The sequence below is a fragment of the Bombina bombina genome, chromosome 7 (assembly GCF_027579735.1).
Source record: "Bombina bombina isolate aBomBom1 chromosome 7, aBomBom1.pri, whole genome shotgun sequence".
Lineage (NCBI taxonomy): Eukaryota > Metazoa > Chordata > Amphibia > Anura > Bombinatoridae > Bombina > Bombina bombina.
In genome coordinates this window covers 448,624,809-448,643,649 of record NC_069505.1, presented here as the reverse complement: position 1 = coordinate 448,643,649, position 18,841 = coordinate 448,624,809, and positions in this window count along the sequence as shown.

Below are 18,841 nucleotides of genomic sequence, written 5' to 3'. Positions count from 1 at the left end.
ATACTTAATGTACAGATATACACCATATAAAATCTAAGTGTTATCTTTTGTTCTTTAAAAGACTGATATGCTTTCTTCCATTAATATTTTAACTGACTTTATTTTTAAATATCAGATTTAACTTACGCCTTCTCTGTAAAATTATAGAACATTTCACCACGAGACAACCATCGGAGAGCCATGTTTGTCGCATTGTGGGAAAGCGGGATTGGAAGAGCAACATCCTGAGGTCTTGTAGAATTGGAAACCAACCAAGTCCAAAGAATGGGACCCCAACAACGAGGCCATCATAGCGCTTGTGAAGCGCCAGTCGTGGAAAGGACTCTACATCTCGGACGGAGGAAAAGAATGGAAGGCCGTAATTATGTGTCCAGAAAAGAAAGATGGTTTGGACCGATCATTTCTGCAGAGGAAGTTTGGTGGCTACATGACAGGTGTGCAAAAGAAATGGGGTACTATAGTCCAAATGGTATGCCCCTCTGCGTGGATTCTCAAACCTATCTATCAAGCTTGATGCCCCGTATTTCTGGCGAGCCTGCAGACTTGCCAGAAACAGCAGTTATGAAGCAGCGGTCACAAAGACCGCTGCTCCATAAACCTATCCGCCTGCTCTGAGCAGGCGGACAGGAATCGCCACAATTCAACCCGATCGAGTACGATCAGGTTGATTGACACCTCCCTGCTGGCGGCCGATTGGCCACGAGTCTGCAGGGGGTGGCGTTGCACCAGCAGCTCTTGTGAGCTGCTGGTGCAATGTTGAATACGGAGATCAGGTCCGCAAGACCTTTGTTAAATAGGGGCCATAATCTGAACATTATAGGAGAATGCTTTGTGTTAATTTTATTTTATGCCACACAACATCCCTGTAGAGACGACACTTTTTGACTATGGGTTTTCCAGGAAATCTTTTCATGGAGAGGGTCCTGACCTGGAATGATTGTGACTGTTTGAGTTGGACTCACTAGACCCAGTATTTGATATAGTGAATTGAATCGATTTGAAATTATAATTTTAAAAAGTATTTTTAAAATTAGTATTTTCACATAGTTTCCATGTATTGCCTTTTTTATGGTTTTAATATGTGTATTTCTAAAAAAAAAATCTAATGTGTCTGGTATTCATAGAGGCCAGTGTATTCAATATTTAGGGCATCTCCTCAAATGTATACTGTAGGATTTGGAAATGTATCATTTAATGCTAATAAAACTGAATTTAATGTACACACAATATAGTGGTTTATGCTTTGGGGGCATATTTATCAAGCTCCGTATGGAGCTTTGAGCCTTCAGGCTCGCCAGAAACACAAGTTATGAAGCAGCTGTCTAAAGACCGCTACTCCATAACCTGTCCGTCTGCTCTGAGGCGGTAGACAGAACATGCAAGAAATAAACCCGATCAAATACGATCGGGTTGATTGACACTCCCTGCTAGCTGCCGATTGGCCTCGAATCTGCAGGGGGCAGCATTGCACCAGCAGTTCACAAGAATTGCTGGTGCAATGATAAATGCTGACAGTGTACGTTGTTGGAATTTATCGATGTGCGGCGGACATTATCTGCAATATCGGATCATGTCCGCACCTTGTTAAATGGGCCCCTTTGTCTCTTACTTCTATTAATTTTAACATGTTGCATAACTATGACCTCTGGATATTTTTTTTTCTTTTTTATTCCTATGTTATTCTAAAGTGTCAATGCAGTTAATTATGTATTCAATGTTTACTGTGTTGACTCTGTGAAATAGCGCAGGAATTGGAAATGTGTATCGCTTTTAATGGCACTTATTGGGGAATTGTATTTACAGTATCCATAATGTAATGTTTTTATGTATTTGTTTTTCTTATTTAAACAAATTATAGACTTGATGTATTTTATAAACTGGACTTAAATGGACTATGGATGTGTTTTCTTTCATGTAATTGGCAAGAGTCCATGAGCTAGTGACGTATGGGATATACAATCTTACCAGGAGGGGCAAAGTTTCCAAAACCTCAAAATGCCTTTAAATACTCCCCTCACCACACCCACAATTGCGTTTTACAAATGTTGCCTGCCTATGGAGGTGGTGAAGTAAGTTTGTACTTGATTTCTATGATTTATTCTATGATAAGCGCTTCTAAGCATTCTGAAGCCCAATTCCTCTCAGAGTACAGTATTTGTCAGAGGGATGTGAAGAGAGTATCGTCTATTGATTTTATGGTTTTCCTCTCTGGAAATCTTTTCAAAGGTTCTCTGTTATCGGTCGATGGGATTCATCGCCTACCTCCCTTTTAAGATCGACGATATACTCTTATATACCATTACCTCTGCTGATACTTTTTCAGTACTGGTTTGGCTATCTTCTATATGTGGATGGGTGTCTTTTGGTAAGTATGTTTCTTTCCTAAGATATGGTGAGTCCACTGAATCATCAATTACTAGTGGGAATATCACTCCTGGCCAGCAGGAGGAGGCAAAGAGCACCACAGCAAATCTGCTATATATGTCACTTTCCTTACCCATAACCTCTAGTCATTCTCTTTGCCTGTGGTGCAAGGAGGAGGTGAAGTTTTGGTGTCTGATCTACAATCAAGATTTTTTTATTTTAAAGCAGAGTAGGTTTGCTCTGATCTTTCTAAAGGGTCTAGCTATCTAAAAGGTCCAGCCTTAGCCCATGTCAGTCTCTTCAGTAGGGCAGTGGTGGCTTTTAAGCAATTGGGAACTTGTGGGGTACAATCCTCACTGTGTTTTCCCAAAACATTTTGCTGCCCTATTTAGATAGCCTGATTAAATTTACTCAGCCTTTCTGTATTTCCACAGGTCCGTGTGAGGGATGGCATCCTCTCAAACCTTGTGAGCTGTACTACTGCCAGACAGATAAATATTGAGGTGCCAGTTTTATTTTTCAATTTAGCAGGTAAAAATTTGGAACTTCAGCTGAAAAGCTGCAGGGGGACATTTATTATTCCTGTCGGGGTGCAGGTTTTTATGGCCATTTTTGCAGGCACTGTTAGTGTGAGGAGTTATTTATTTTATTGATGGCTCAGTGATGATCCATTTTTAGTAACAGATTATGTACTTTGGGGGGGGGGGGGGTTATTGTTTATTTTTAAGCCTGTTTTCAAGAAAGTTGTTTTAAAAAAAATGCTTTTTTTCCAGCTGTAGGGCTTCCCCTTTTAGGGAGGTTCTGATTCTGTGATGTCAGTTTTTTTTGGCACTTTTTTCACTTCCTGTAAGAGTGAGGTGCCCATATTTCAGTTGGCACTGCTGTTTAGAAGTCTTCTTGCTTTTTTTGCTTCTCTGGAAATCCGGATTGTATACGGGATCGTTTTTTTCTTTTTTAAGACACGATGAGTCCACGGATAATCTTAATTATTAACTGGATATTCACCTCCTGGTCAGCAGGAGGCGGCAAAGAGCACCACAGCAGAGCTGTTAAATAGCTCCTTCCTCCCTCCCTTCCCTCCCACTCCAGTCATTCTCTTTGCCTACCTTAGTGATAGGAAGAGGTAAAGTGAGGTGTTAGAAAAGATTCTTCAATGAAAAGTTTATTATTTTTAAAGTAGTGCCAGAGAGTGCTACTTTACCCTAGGGTGTAGCCTTAGTCAATATCAGTCTCTTCACTAGAGTTTTGGTGGCTTTAGAGCAATGGGAACTTGTGGGACATAATTCTCAGTGCGCCTCCCATATTATGCTGCCCTATATACTTCAGTTTGAGGTTCTCACTGACTCGGCATTTGTTTTTATTCTCAGGCCAATGTGAGGGAGAGGACCTCTCAAGCTTGGATACTGCCTTGCTGCCAGGCAGTGTTTAAGGTACGTGCTACCTTTCTGGGACCTAAGGCTACTCAGTATATTTATTTATAAACAGCACTCTGGTACATAAGGGGTTAATGACTGAATCCTTTTTATGTTTGGGACTTTTGTGCTTTCAGGTATGAAAGTTATAGGCAGTAGTGTACAACTGGGGCTGGAGTTATGTTGCTTAATAATTCGTTATGGAGGGCTCCGGTGGTTTCACTGTGTTTTTTACCGGAGGGAGAGACATTAGACATTGGCTCTGCCCACGATGGGTGGTATTTCCTGTATTTCCGCGCCACTGTGCAGAGTGCTGCTTTTCTGAGGAGAATTAGTGCGTCGTTTAGCTGCACAATACCTTGCCTTGCTAATTCCATTTACATAAATCGTATTCACTAATTCATTCAAGTTGTGTGTTCCCAACACTTTCCCTAATACTTTGTTAATATGCATATCTTAAATCCTTCCTTGTGTTACTAATACATTGCATTTACCCAAAAAATGATATCAATGCTGCAATGAACCATTATAAGAATAATACTATGTCAGTTCCCTGTATATGAGAATAAAATGCACAAAACAAAATAAAGATTTTTTAAAGGACCAGTCAACATTGTAGATTTGCATAATTAACAAATGCATGATAAGAAGACAATGCAATAGCACTTAGTCTGAACTTCAAATGAGTAGTAGATTTTTGTTAAATTGCAAAGTTATGTCTATTTCCACTCCCCCTGTATCCTGTGACAGCCATCAGCCAATCACAAATGCATATACGTATATGCTGTGAATTCTTGCACATGCTCAGTAGGAGTTGGTGACTCAAAAAGTGTAAATAGAAAAATACTGTTCACATTTTGTTAATGGAAGTAAATTGGAAAGTGGTTTAAAATTGCATGCTCTAGCTGAATCATGACGTGTAATTTTGACTTGAGTGTCCCTTTAACAGCCCTAGAGGGGAGGCCAATTGACATTGCTCTCAAAAAAAAAAAGTTGAGCTTGTTCTGGAGTGTCAAACACAATAAAATCTCCACCAACTTTCACCCTTAACTTAGCGGGTATAATAGTAAAAAGAATCCCTTCTTTAACCAGCTGGGAGCAGATATTGGAAAATGCTCTTCTTTTTGTTGCCGTCTCATACGAAAAATCCTGAAAAATAAGTATTTTCCCTTCCTTATACGTTAGATCCTTAATTCTTCTGTAGGCTCTGATTAGCTTCATTTTAGCCTGATAGTTCAGGTGCTTCACCACCACCGGTCTTGGCCGATTTTAACCTTTGATCTGATCTTGACTCCAAAGTATCCTGTACTCTCCCAGTTCTATGGGCTCTTTCTACTGTGAACTTAACAGATGGGCTTTCCAGCTTCAATAGTGTAGGTAGTATCTCTTCTGCAAATTGCACCAGGTTTTCTGTGCTCTTTTCTTCTGGCAGACCTATTATCCTGAGATTATTTCGTCTGCTCCTGTCTTCTAGTTTTTCTAATTTAGCAGTTAATCTTTGATTTTCTTTCAAGATCATTTCAATTTTTGGTTCCAAGGCATTTTACCTGTCTTCACAATCAGAGATTCTTTGCTCTGCAACATTAATCCTGCTATTTTGTTTTCTAATATCTTTCATAATTGTGGCGAGTTTTAAATTGATTTCCTCCATTTTAGTGAATATTAATGCTGAGACTTTTGTGGCTATAGTATTAGCCTCATTCAATTCTTCTCCCTTTTCCTCAAGTATTGAGTCGCCTGTTATACTTGTATTTTTAGAACTTTTCTTTTCCCCCTGTTTGATCTTAGGGGACATCTTTTGAATTTTTATGTATTTGTCCATTTATTTACAATTGGTTTTTAAACAAACGCTTTGAGGTACTTTTCTCAATAAATCCAATTGTAATTTCAGCCCTTTTTTAATGAAACAAAAGTTTAAGTTAAATGTCCAAGAAAGGTTATTCTGAGCTTATTTGGAACCTAAATCTTGGTTAACCCCTTTCTCTTTTTCAACACCATTCCCTAACCCACACAAAAAAAGAAGAAAGTGCTTTTCTCTTGTAAGATGTATCGAGTCCACGGATTCATCCTTACTTGTGGGATATTCTCCTTCCCAACAGGAAGTGGCAAAGAGAGCACCCACAGCAGAGCTGTCTATATAGCTCCTCCCTTAGCTCCACCCCCAGTCATTCTCTTTGCAGCTCTCCTCCCGATAAACATTCTAGAACTGAGAGCGATATTCAATGCGCTTCAGGCATGGCCTCAGCTTGCTGTGGCCAAATTCATCCAGGTTTCAGTCGGACAACATCACGTCTGTAGCTTATATCAATCATCAAGGAGGAACAAGGAGTCCTCTAGTGATGATGGAGGTAACCAAAATAATCCAGTGGGCAGAGGATCACTCTTGCCATCTCTCAGCAATCCACATCCCAGGGGTAGAGAACTGGGAGGCGGATTTTCTAAGTCGTCAGACTTTTCATCCGGGGAAGTGGCAACTCCATCCGGAGGTATTTGCCCAGCTGATTCAGCTATGGGGCACACCAGAATTAGATCTGATGGCGTCTCGTCAGAATGCCAAACTTCCTCATTACGGGTCGAGGTCCCGGGATCCCAAGGCGGTACTGATAGATGCTCTAGCAGTGCCTTGGTCCTTCAATCTGGCCTATGTATTTCCACCGTTTGCTCTCCTCCCACGTTTGGTTGCCAGAATCAAGCAGGAGAGAGCTTTGGTAATTCTGATAGCACCTGCTTGGCCACGCAGGATTTGGTATGCAGACCTAGTGGACATGCACTCAGTTCCACCGTGGACAATGAGGCGGGACCTTCTAATCCAAGGTCCGTTCACACATCCAAATCTAATTTCTCTGCGTCTGACTGCTTGGAGATTGAACACCTGATTCTATCAAAGCGTGGTTTCTCTGAGTTGGTCATTGATACACTGATTCAAGCTAGAAAGCCTGTCACCAGGAAGATCTATCATAAGATTTGGCGCTAATATCTTTATTGGTGTGAATCCAAAGGTTACTCGTGGAGTAAGATTAGGATTCCTAGAATATTGTCTTTTCTCCAAGAAGATTTGGATGAAGGGATTATCTGCTAGTTCTTTAAAAGGACAAATATCTGCTTTGTCTATTCTACTACACAAACGTCTGGCAGATGTCCCAGACATTCAAGAATTTAGTCAGGCTTTGGTCAGAATCAAGCCTGTATTTAAACCTGTTGCTCCGCCATGGAGCCTAAACTTAGTTCTTAAAGTTCTTCAAGGGGTTCCGTTTGAACCGATGCATTCCATAGATATTAAGCTTCTATCTTGGAAAGTTTTGGTTTTAGTAGCTATCTCTTCGGCTCAAAGAGTTTCTGAGCTATCTGCTTTACAATGTGATTCCCCTTACCTTGTTTTCCATGCAGATAAGGTGGTTTTGCGTACCAAACCTGGGTTTCTTCCTAAGGCTGTTTCTAATAAGAATATCAATCAAGAGATTGTGGTTCATTCTCTGTGTCCTAATCCTTCATCTAAGAAGGAACGTCTGTTACACAATCTTTTTTTTTTTTTTATTTCTTTTTATTTACACACCAATTCATTATACTGAACATAAAGACATATGGGAAAAACAAAAAAGAAAACACGTATATTTAGTGCCATAGCACTGTTACCCAAAAAAAATGGGTAACCTTACAATAATTCATTTCTAACAGAATCCAAATAAGACCTTCAGCCTATAACAGTATCTCTATTCCACAGAAAGAAGAGGAAAAAAAGAAGTCATCAATTATCTATTGCAAAAAGTCCATCTAATCTTAGTATCTGAATTGGGGCTTTCTTTCTTATTTTTTTTTTCGTATATACATATCACATAACATGAGACAAAAAGCAACAAAAAAAAAGGAAAAATCCCCCCCTTTTTTCTCTCCCTTCCCTCCCCCCTCCCTCCTCATCTAGTTAGAAGATCAACAGAATGTTGGTTAGACTTATAACGACCAAAAACCTGATTCTCGCATGGGCTTCAAAATCTCCACTTGTACCTCCACTGGTTGTATTCTGATAACATTCACCCATTTTTTTATAGAAATTACTAAAATTATTTTCATTTTTAGGCTCTAAGTTCATTTGTTCTATAATTAATTGATCGATCATTTTTCGACCAAATTCAGCTATCGGATACTTTTTAGCTTTCCAATGTCGGAAGATTAGCATCCGGACAATTTGTATAGCTGTAGTGATTAATGCATATTCTTCCTTTACAAAGTACTTATCAAGCCAGAAGAAAATAATACTTGTGGGTGTAAAACACACTGGTTGGCTTACAAACCTATTTAACCAAAATATAATTTCTCCTGTTAAGTGTGATCAGTCCACGGGTCATCATTACTTCTGGGATATTACTCCTCCCCAACAGGAAGTGCAAGAGGATTCACCCAGCAGAGCTGCCATATAGCTCCTCCCCTCTACGTCACCTCCAGTCATTCTCTTGCACCCAACGAATAGATAGGATGTGTAAGAGGACTATGGTGATTATGCTTAGTTTTATACCTTCAATCAAGAGTTTGTTATTTTATAATAGCACCGGAGTGTGTTATTCCTTCTCTGGTAGAATTTGAAGAAGAATCTACCTGAGTTTTTACTATGATTTTAGCCGGCGTAGTTAAGATCATATAGCTGTTTCTCGGCCATCTGAGGAGAGGTAAACTTCAGATCAGGGGACAGCGGGCAGATTATTCTGCAAAGAGGTATGTAGCAGCTTATTATTTTCTGACAATGGGATTGATGAGAAAATTCTGCCATACCGATATAATTTAAACTCAGCCTTAAATGCAGTAGCAGCAACTGGTATCAGGCTGTCATGTATGTATATTTTACACTTCAGTATTCTGGGGAATGGCACTTCACTGGAATTATACTGTGTGCATAAGACTTTAGCCTAATTTGCAGGGACTAGCAACAGGCTTTTTAATAACACTTAATTTATGTTAAACGTTTTTTGCTGGCATGTAAAATAGTTTCATTTTCTGAGGTACTGGGTGAATAAAATATTTTGGGCACTATTTTTTTTTTCCACTTGGCAGTTGTTTTATTTAATTTATGACAGTTTACTGATCTCTCTCACTGTTGTGTGTGAGGGGGAGGGGCCTTTTTTGGCGCTTTTGCTACGCATCAAAAAATTCAGTCAGAAGCTCATTGTATTTCCTGCATGATCCGGTTCATCTCTACAGAACTCAGGGGTCTTCAAAACTTGTTTTGAGGGAGGTAATCACTCACAGCAGAGCTGTGAGATTGTAGTTGACTGTGATAAAAAACGTTTATTTCTGTAACTTTTTTTTTTTTTCTGCTATCAGGGTTTGTTATCCTTTGCTGAAAAGGGTTTATCCGCTAGTTCCTTAAAGGGACAGATCTCAGCTCTGTCCATTCTGTTGCACAAACGTCTGTCTGAAGTTCCAGACGTTCAGGCTTTTTGTCAGGCTTTGGCCAGGATTAAGCCTGTGTTTAAAACTGTTCTTGTTCTTAACGTTTTACAGGGCGTTCCGTTTGAACCCCTTCATTCCATTGATATAAAGTTGTTATCTTGGAAAGTTCTATTTTTAATGGCTATTTCCTCGGCTCGAAGAGTCTCTGAGTTATCAGCCTTACATTGTGATTCTCCTTATTTGATTTTTCACTCGGATAAGGTAGTTCTGCGTACTAAACCTGGGTTCTTACCTAAGGTAGTCACTAACAGGAATATCAATAAAGAGATTGTTGTTCCATCCTTGTGTCCAAATCCTTCTTCAAGGAAGGAACGACTTCTGCACAATCTGGATGTAGTTCGTGCCCTAAAATGTTATTTACAGGCAACTAAAGATTTTCGACAAACGTCTTCCCTGGTTGTCGTTTACTCTGGTCAGAGGAGAGGTCAAAAAGCTTCTGCTACCTCTCTCTCTTTTTGGCTTCGTAGCATAATACGTTTAGCTTATGAGACTGCTGGACAGCAGCCTCCTGAAAGAATTACAGCTCATTCCACTAGAGCTGTGGCTTCCACTTGGGCCTTTAAGAATGAGGCCTCTGTTGAACAGATTTGCAAGGCTGCAACTTGGTCTTCGCTTCATACTTTTTCCAAATTTTACAAATTTGACACTTTTGCTTCTTCGGAGGCTATTTTTGGGAGAAAGGTTCTTCAGGCAGTGGTTCCTTCTGTATAAAGATCCTGCCTGTCCCTCCCGTCATCCGTGTACTTTTGCTTTGGTATTGGTATCCCAGAAGTAATGATGACCCGTGGACTGATCACACTTAACAGGAGAAAACATAATTTATGCTTACCTGATAAATTCCTTTCTCCTGTAGTGTGATCAGTCCACGGCCTGCCCTGTTTTTTACGGCAGGTAAATATTTTTTAAATTATACTCCAGTCACCACTACACCCTTTGGCTTCTCCTTTCTCGTTGGTCCTTGGTCGAATGACTGGAGGTGACGTAGAGGGGAGGAGCTATATGGCAGCTCTGCTGGGTGAATCCTCTTGCACTTCCTGTTGGGGAGGAGTAATATCCCAGAAGTAATGATGACCCGTGGACTGATCACACTACAGGAGAAAGGAATTTATCAGGTAAGCATAAATTATGTTTTTGTCCCATAACTGATGTATTTTCGGACAATACCATAAGCAGTGGAGTATATCAGCCTGCGGAGCATAACAATGGAAACGGGTCCCTTTACAGGGGTAATATAAGCAGAATTTATCAAGTAACTATGTGATTCTTTCCAGGAGGTGAATTTGTAGCCAACCACCTCTATGCTCTGTTTAATATAACTCTGGAAATAACTTTAGCCACCTATTGTTTAGGGATTCTAAATGTAAATTACCAAGATTTTACATTATCATTCTATACCAAATTGATATAGAATGATAGCCCACCCGATAAATTTGAATCCCACTTCCTATTATCCCCAACTGGGAGTTGCAAGGGGGGTTTTGGACTATGTGTTTATAAAATTGTCTGACTTGCAAAAATGCAAAAAAATTTTGCTTTGGTAAATCAAATTCTTCTTGTAACTGTGCGAAAGATTTAAATATCCCGGACTCATTCTCAATTAGTTGACCCAAATACTCTATACCCACCCTTTTCCAAATATAGAAAATTCCATAACTCAATCCTGGCACAAACTCTGGGTGTCCCAGGATGGGGAGAAATTTGGAGAATCTAAAACTTATCTTAAATTCTATACAAAATTTCTGCCAAGCTTTAACCACATTGCGTATAATCTTGATATTCAATACCGAAGATGGCAATCTATCCATGGGGGTATGTAAAATAGCTATTAGGGAAAAGGGCCTTATTAAACTACCCTCTATATATGTAAAAGAACAATAATCTTTTTCGGTAATCCAGTCGATTGCTATTTTCAACATGGTGACTTGATTATATAATTTAAGATTAGGAAGCCCAAACCCTCCATATTCTTTATCAAGATATAGAATATTTTTTGATAATCTCACCCTTCCTGAACCCCATATAAAGACTTTACACTCTTTATCGTATCTCTTTATATCCGCATTTTTAATAAAAATTGGTAGATTCTGCAATATGTACAACAAACGTGGGAATATGAATATTTTCAAAACCATAATTTTAGCCGATACAGACATTGGAATTGGTCTCCACTTTTCTAATAAAACTCTAGTTTCTTGAAAAACTAAGGTAATTTAAAGTATACTACATCCCCGGGTTTAAACTAAGATATAGGCCAAGATATTTAATTTGTTCAACCTCTCGAAATGGATGGTGGCAAGTGTGTATCAGTAGTGATGTCGCAAACTTAAAAATTCCGGTCCGCGAACGGCGGACTCTAACTTCCGGTATTGTTCGCAAACCGGCCATTGACTTCAATAGGCAGGCGAAATTTAAAACCTACAAGGACTCTTTCTGGCCACAACAGTGATGGAAAAGTTGTTTCTAGGGGACTAACACCGGGACTGTGGCATGCTGGAGGGGGATCCCTGGCAAAACTCCCATGGAAAATTACATAGTTGATGCAGAGTCTGCTTTTAACCCATAAAGGGCCTAAATCGCCTAACATTCCCAAATTGTTTGCAATAACGCGCTTTAAAACATCAGTTATGTTGTCGTATCTATCAGGTAGTGTAAGGGTTACGGCCGCTTCACAGTGACAGACCAAACTCCAAGTGTAAAGCACCGCAAACAACTGCAAACAGTCCAATTGCACAACCACGAGATAGATAGATTTGATAGATAGATACATAGATTACATAGCTCAATCGATGCAATATACATATGATCGATACAAATTACATCGATCAATAGATGCAATCTACATTTGATAGATATGTTTGATAGTTAGATCGATTTGATAGATAAATAGATAGATTTGAAATATATATAATTTCCCTGACAGTATAACAATAAGACATTCGGTCTGGGACCCGTGGTGTGTTAAGTAGTACTATTCTTAGCAGTTTACTACAACCTGTTACTCCCCCTATCGGGGGAGGTCTATATGACCTTCATTTTTGGAACCGGGAGATGGAAGAAGATGATTGGTCTGTCCTCCTACTTCAAATTTGTCCAAAACACAAGTGGCTGTCTCCAAACAGTCTGGACAGAAGATAGATAGATAGGATAGATAGATATACCTAGATTGATAGTTGGATAGAATCGATAGAAGAGAAATAGATAGATTTGTTAGATATATAATTACCCTGATAAAGTCTAATAATTAAACATGCGGTCTGGGACCCATGGTAACTAGGTTGTGTTAAGTAGTACTGTTGTTATTAGTTTAATACCTGTTACAACACCGAATGGTGGTAGGTCTATATGGCCTGCATGATTAGCCGCACCCAACCCAAAAAAAAGCCATGCGGTCTTGGACTAAGAGCCATGGCTAACTCGGTTGTTTAAAGTAGTACTATTCTTAGCACTTTCATCCCTGTTACTTCCAGGCCTCTCGGGGGTGGTCTACATGGCCATCATGATTACCCTCAACAAAATATAACAACAAGACGTGCGGTCAGGGAACCATGGAAAGGTTACTTCCTTTCACAAAATAGAGTATACCAGTTGCAGGCAGAGGTTCTGACCCTGCATTATGGCTGCACCTCTCCCTAAAAGAGGCATCCATTACAGAGTCTGTGGGCATGTATGCAAAGAGCTGGCCTGCCTAAAAAGAGCAGCAAGGCAGTACGGGTCATTCTCCTTCAGCCGTTTTATACGATGGCCCACGACCCTCAACAGCCACAACAGAATGAAAGACCACATATGCCATCCTTTTGAACAATAGAGTACAGGTATGGCATTGATTTTAGTTACACAGATATATTTCTTTCATGTAATTAGCAAGAGTCCATGAGCTAGTGACGTATGGGATATACATTCCTACCAGGAGGGGCAAAGTTTCCCAAACCTCAAAATGCCTATAAATACACCCCTCACCACACCCACAAATCAGTTTTACAAACTTTGCCTCCCGTGGAGGTGGTGAAGTAAGTTTGTGCTAGATTCTAGGTTGATATGCGCTTCGCAGCAGGCTGGAGCCCGGTTTTCCTCTCAGTGTGCAGTGAATGTCAGAGGGATGTGAGGAGAGTATTGAATATTTGAATTCAATGATCTCCTTCTACGGGATCTTTTTCATAGGTTCTCTGTTATCGGTCGTAGAGATTCATCTCTTACCTCCCTTTTCAGATCGACGATATACTCTTATATACCATTACCTCTACTGATTCTCGTTTCAGTACTGGTTTGGCTTTCTACTACATGTAGATGAGTGTCCTGGGGTAAGTAAGTCTTATTTTTGTGACACTCTAAGCTATGGTTGGGCACTTTTTTTTATAAAAGTTCTAAATATATGTGTTTAAACATTTATTTGCCTTGATTCAGGATGATCAATATTCCTTATTTCAGACAGTCAGTTTCATTATTTGGGATAATGCATATGAATTTTCAATTTTTTCTTACCTTTCAAATTTACTTTTTTCCCCTGTGGGCTGTTAGGTTCGCGGGGGCTGAAAATGCTTTATTTTATTGCGTCATTCTTGGCGCAGACTTTTTTGGAACAAAAAAATTCTTGTCATTTCTGACGTCATACTTGTCGCCGGAAGTTGTTTGTGTTTGCGTCATTTTTTTGACGTTTTGCGCCAGAAAATGTCGGCGTCACCGGATGTGGCGTCATTCTTGGCGCCAAATGCGTTTAGGCGGCAATAATGTGGGCGTCTTTTTTGGCGCTAAAAAATGTGGGCGTCATTATTGTCTCCACCTTTTTTTCACATTATTTAAGTCTCATTTTTCCTTTGCTTCTGGTTACTAGAGGCTTGTTCATTGGCATTTTTTCCCATTCCTGAAACTGTCATTTAAGGAATTTGATAGATTTTGCTTTATATGTTGTTTTTTCCTCTTACATATTGCAAGATGTCAGATTGACCCTGGATCAGAAGCTACTTCTGGAAAAACGCTGCCTGATGCTGGTCCTACCAAAGTTAAGTGCATTTGTTGTAAACTTGTGGTAACTGTTCCTCCGGCTGTAGTTTGATGTATGTCATGATAAACTTGCTAATGCAGATAAAATTTCCATTAGTAATATTCCATTACCTGTTGCTGTTCCATCAACATCTATTACTCAGGATATTCCTGTTAATATAAGAGATTTTGTTTCTAAATCTATTAGGAAGGCTATGTCTGTTATTCCTCCTTCCAGTAAGCGTTAAAGGTCTTTTAAAACTTCTCATTTCTCAGATGAATTTTTAAATGAACATCATTCTGATTCTGTCTCTGATGAGGATTTTTCTGGTTCAGAGGATTCAGTCTCAGATATTGACGCTGATAAATCTTCATATTTATTTAAAATGGAATTTATTCGTTCTTTGCTTAAAGAAGTTTTAATCGCATTAGAAATGGAGGATTCTAGTCCTCTTGATACTAAATCTACTAAGCGTTTAAATTCGGTTTTTAAACCTCCTACAGTTATTCCGGAAGTTTTTCCTGTCCCTGATGCTATTTCTGAAGTAATTTCTAGGGAATGGAATAATCTGGGTAATTCTTTAACTCCTTCTAAAAGATTTAAGAAATTGTATCCTGTGCCATCTGACAGATTAGAGTTTTGGGACAAAATCCCTAAAGTTGATGGGGCTATCTCTACTCTTGCTAAGCGTACTACTATTCCTACAGCAGATAGTACTTCCTTTAAGGATCCTTTAGATAGGAAGATTGAATCCTTTCTAAGGAAAGCTTATTTATGTTCAGGTAATCTTCTTAGGCCTGCTATTTCTTTGGCTGATGTTGCTGCAGCTTCCACTTTTTGGTTGGAGGCTTTGGCACAACAAGTGTCAGATCATAATACTCATAGCATTGTTAAGCTTCTTCAACATGCCTAATAACTTTATTTGTGATGCCATCTTTGATATCATTAGAGTTGATGTCAGGTATATGTCTTTAGCTATTCTAGCTAGAAGAGCTTTATGGCTTAAAACTTGGAATGCTGATATGTCTTCTAAGTCAACTTTGCTTTCTCTTTCTTTCCAAGGTAATAAATTGTTTGGTTCCCAGTTGGATTCTATTATTTCAACTGTTACTGGGGGGAAAGGAACTTTTTTACCTCAGCCCTCAGGATAAAAAATCTAAAGGTAAATATAGGGCTGCTAATCATTTTCGTTCCTTTCATCAGAATAAGGAACAAAAGCCTGATCCTTCCCCTAAAGGAATGGTTTCTGTTTGGAAACCGTCTCCAGTCTGGAATAAATCCAAGCCTTTTAGAAAGCCAAAGCCAGCTCCCAAGTCCACATGAAGGTGCGGCCCTCATTCCAGCGCAGCTGGTAGGGGGCAGATTACGATTTTTCAAAGAAATTTGGATCAATTCGATTCAGTCTTTGGATTCAGAACATTGTCTCACAAGGGTACAGAATAGGTTTCAAGGTAAGGCCACCTGCAAGAAGATTTTTTCTTTCTCGCATTCCTATAAATCCAGTGAAGGCTCAGGCGTTTCTGAAATGTGTTTCAGATCTAGAGTTGGCTGGAGTAATTGTGCCTGTTCCAGTTCTGGAACAGGGTCTGGGGTTTTACTCAAATCTTTTCATTGTACCAAAGAAGGAGAATTCCTTAAGACCAGTTCTGGATTTAAAAATATTGAATCGTTATAGTTACCATTTTGAATGTTGGTATCCTTACATAAGGACTATTCTGCCTTTTGTTCAGCAAGGGCATTATATGTCCACAATAGATTTGCAGGATGCATATCTGCATATTCCGATTCATCCAGATCACTTTCAGTTTCTGAGATTCTCTTTTCTAGACAAGCATTACCAATTTGTGGCTCTGCCGTTCGGTCTAGCAGCGGCTCCAGGGATTTTTTCAAAGGTTCTCGGTGCCCTTCTATCTGTAATCAGAGAACAGGGTATTGTGGTATTTCCTTATTTGGACGATATCTTGGTACTTGCTCAGTCTTCACATTTAGCAGAATCTCATACGAATCAACTTGTGTTGTTTCTTCAAGATCATGGTTGGAGGATCAATTTACCGAAAAGTTCATTGATTCCTCAAACAAGGGTAACCTTTTTAGGTTTCCAGATAGATTCAGTGTCCATGACTTTGTCTCTGACGGACAAGAGACGTCTGAAATTAATTTCAGCTTGTCGAAACCTTCAGTTTCAATCATTCCCTTCGGTAGCCTTATGCATGGAAATTCTAGGTCTTATGACTGCTGCATCGGACGCGATCCCTTTTGCTCGTTTTCACATGCGACCTCTTCAGCTCTGTATGCTGAACCAGTGGTGCAGGGATTATACAAAGATATCACAGTTAATATCTTTAAATCCGATTGTACGACACTCTCTGACGTGGTGGACAGATCACCATTGTTTAGTTCAAGGGGCTTCTTTTGTTCTTCCAACCTGGACTGTGATCTCAACGGATGCGAGTCTGACAGGTTGGGGAGCTGTATGGGGGTCTCTGACAGCGCAGGGGGTTTGGGAATCTCAGGAGGCGAGATTACCAATCAACATTTTGGAACTCCGTGCGATTTTCAGAGCTCGTCAGTTCTGGCCTCTTCTGAAGAGAGAATCGTTCATTTGTTTTCAGACGGACAATGTCACAACCGTGGCATATGTCAATCATCAAGGGGGGACTCACAGTCCTCTGGCTATGAAAGAAGTATCTCGGATACTTGTATGGGCGGAATCCAGCTCCTGTCTAATTTCTGCGGTTCACATCCCAGGTATAGACAATTGGGAAGTGGATTATCTCAGTCACCAGACGTTACATCCGGGCGAATGGTCTCTTCACCCAGAGGTATTTCTTCAGATTGTTCAAATCTGGGGTCTTCCAGAAATAGATCTGATGGCTTCTCATCTAAACAGGAAACTTCCCAGGTATCTGTCCAGATCCAGGGATCCTCAGGCAGAGGCAGTGGATGCATTGTCGCTTCCTTGGAAGTATCATCCTGCTTATATCTTTCCGCCTCTAGTTCTTCTTCCAAGAGTGATTTCCAAGATTCTAAAGGAGCGTTTGTTTGTTCTGCTGGTGGCTCCAGCATGGCCTCACAGGTTTTGGTATGCGGATCTTGTTCGGATGGCTTCTTGCCAACCTTAGGCTCTTCCGTTAAGATCAGACCTTCTATCTCAAGGCCCATTTTTCCATCAGGATCTCAAATCATTAAATTTGAAGGTATGGAGATTGAACGCTTGAATCTCAGTCAGAGGTTTCTCTGACTCCGTAATTAATACTATGTTACAGGCTCGTAAATCTGTGTCTAGGAAGATATATTATCGAGTCTGGAAGACTTACATTTCTTGGTGTTCTTCTCATCAATTTTCCTGGCATTCTTTTAGAATTCCTAGAATTTTACAGTTTCTCCAGGATGGTCTGGATAAAGGTTTGTCTGTGAGTTCCTTGAAAGGACAAATTTCTGCTCTTTCTGTGCTGTTTCACAGAAAGATGGCTAATCTTCCTGATATTCATTGTTTTGTTCAGGCTTTGGTTCATATCAAACCTGTCATTAAGTCAATTTCTCCTCCTTGGAGTTTAAATTTGGTTCTGGGAGCTTTACAATCTCCTCCTTTTGAACCTATGCATTCTCTGGATATTAAATTACTTTCTTGTTAAAGTTTTGTTTCTTTTGGCCATCTCTTCTGCTAGAAGAGTTTCTGAATTATCTGCTCTTTCTTGTGAATCTCCTTTTCTGATTTTTCATCAGGATAAGGCAGTGTTGCGGACTTCATTTAAATTTTTACCTAAGGTTGTGAATTATAACAACATTAGTAGAGAGATTGTGGTTTCTTCATTGTGTCCTAATCCTAAGAATTCTAAGGAAAGATTGTTACATTCTTTGGATGTGGTAAGAGCTTTGAAATATTATGTTGAAGTTACTAAAGATTTCCGAAAGACTTCTAGTCTATTTGTTATCTTTTCTGGTTCTAGGAAAGGTCAGAAGGCCTCTGCCATTTCTTTGGCATCTTGGTTAAAGTCTTTGATTCATCATGCTTATGTTGAGTCGGGTAGAACTCTGCCTCAAAGGATTACAGCTCATTCTACTAGGTCAGTTTCTACTTCCTGGGCGTTTAGGAATGAAGCTTCGGTTGATAAGATTTGCAAAGCAGCAACTTGGTCTTCTTTGCATACTTTTACTAAATTCTACCATTTTGATGTATTTTCTTCTTCTGAAGCAGTTTTTGGTAGAAATGTACTTCAGGCAGCTGTTTCAGTTTGATTCTTCTGCTTATAATTTCAGTTTTTTTCATTATAAGATTTAAACTTTGTTTTGGGGTGTGGATTATTTTTCAGCGGAATTGGCTGTCTTTATTTTATCCCTCCCTCTCTAGTGACTCTTGCGTGGAAGTTCCACATCTTGGGTATTTATTATCCCATACGTCACAAGCTCATGGACTCTTGCTAATTACATGAAAGAAAACATAATTTATGTAAGAACTTACCTGATAAATTCATTTCTTTCATATTAGCAAGAGTCCATGAGACCCACCCTTTTTTTGTGGTGATTATGATTTTTTTGTATAAAGCACAACTATTCCAATTCCTTATTTTTGATGCTTTCGCACTTTTTTCTTATCACCCCACTTCTTGGCTATTCGTTAAACTGATTTGTGGGTGTGGTGAGG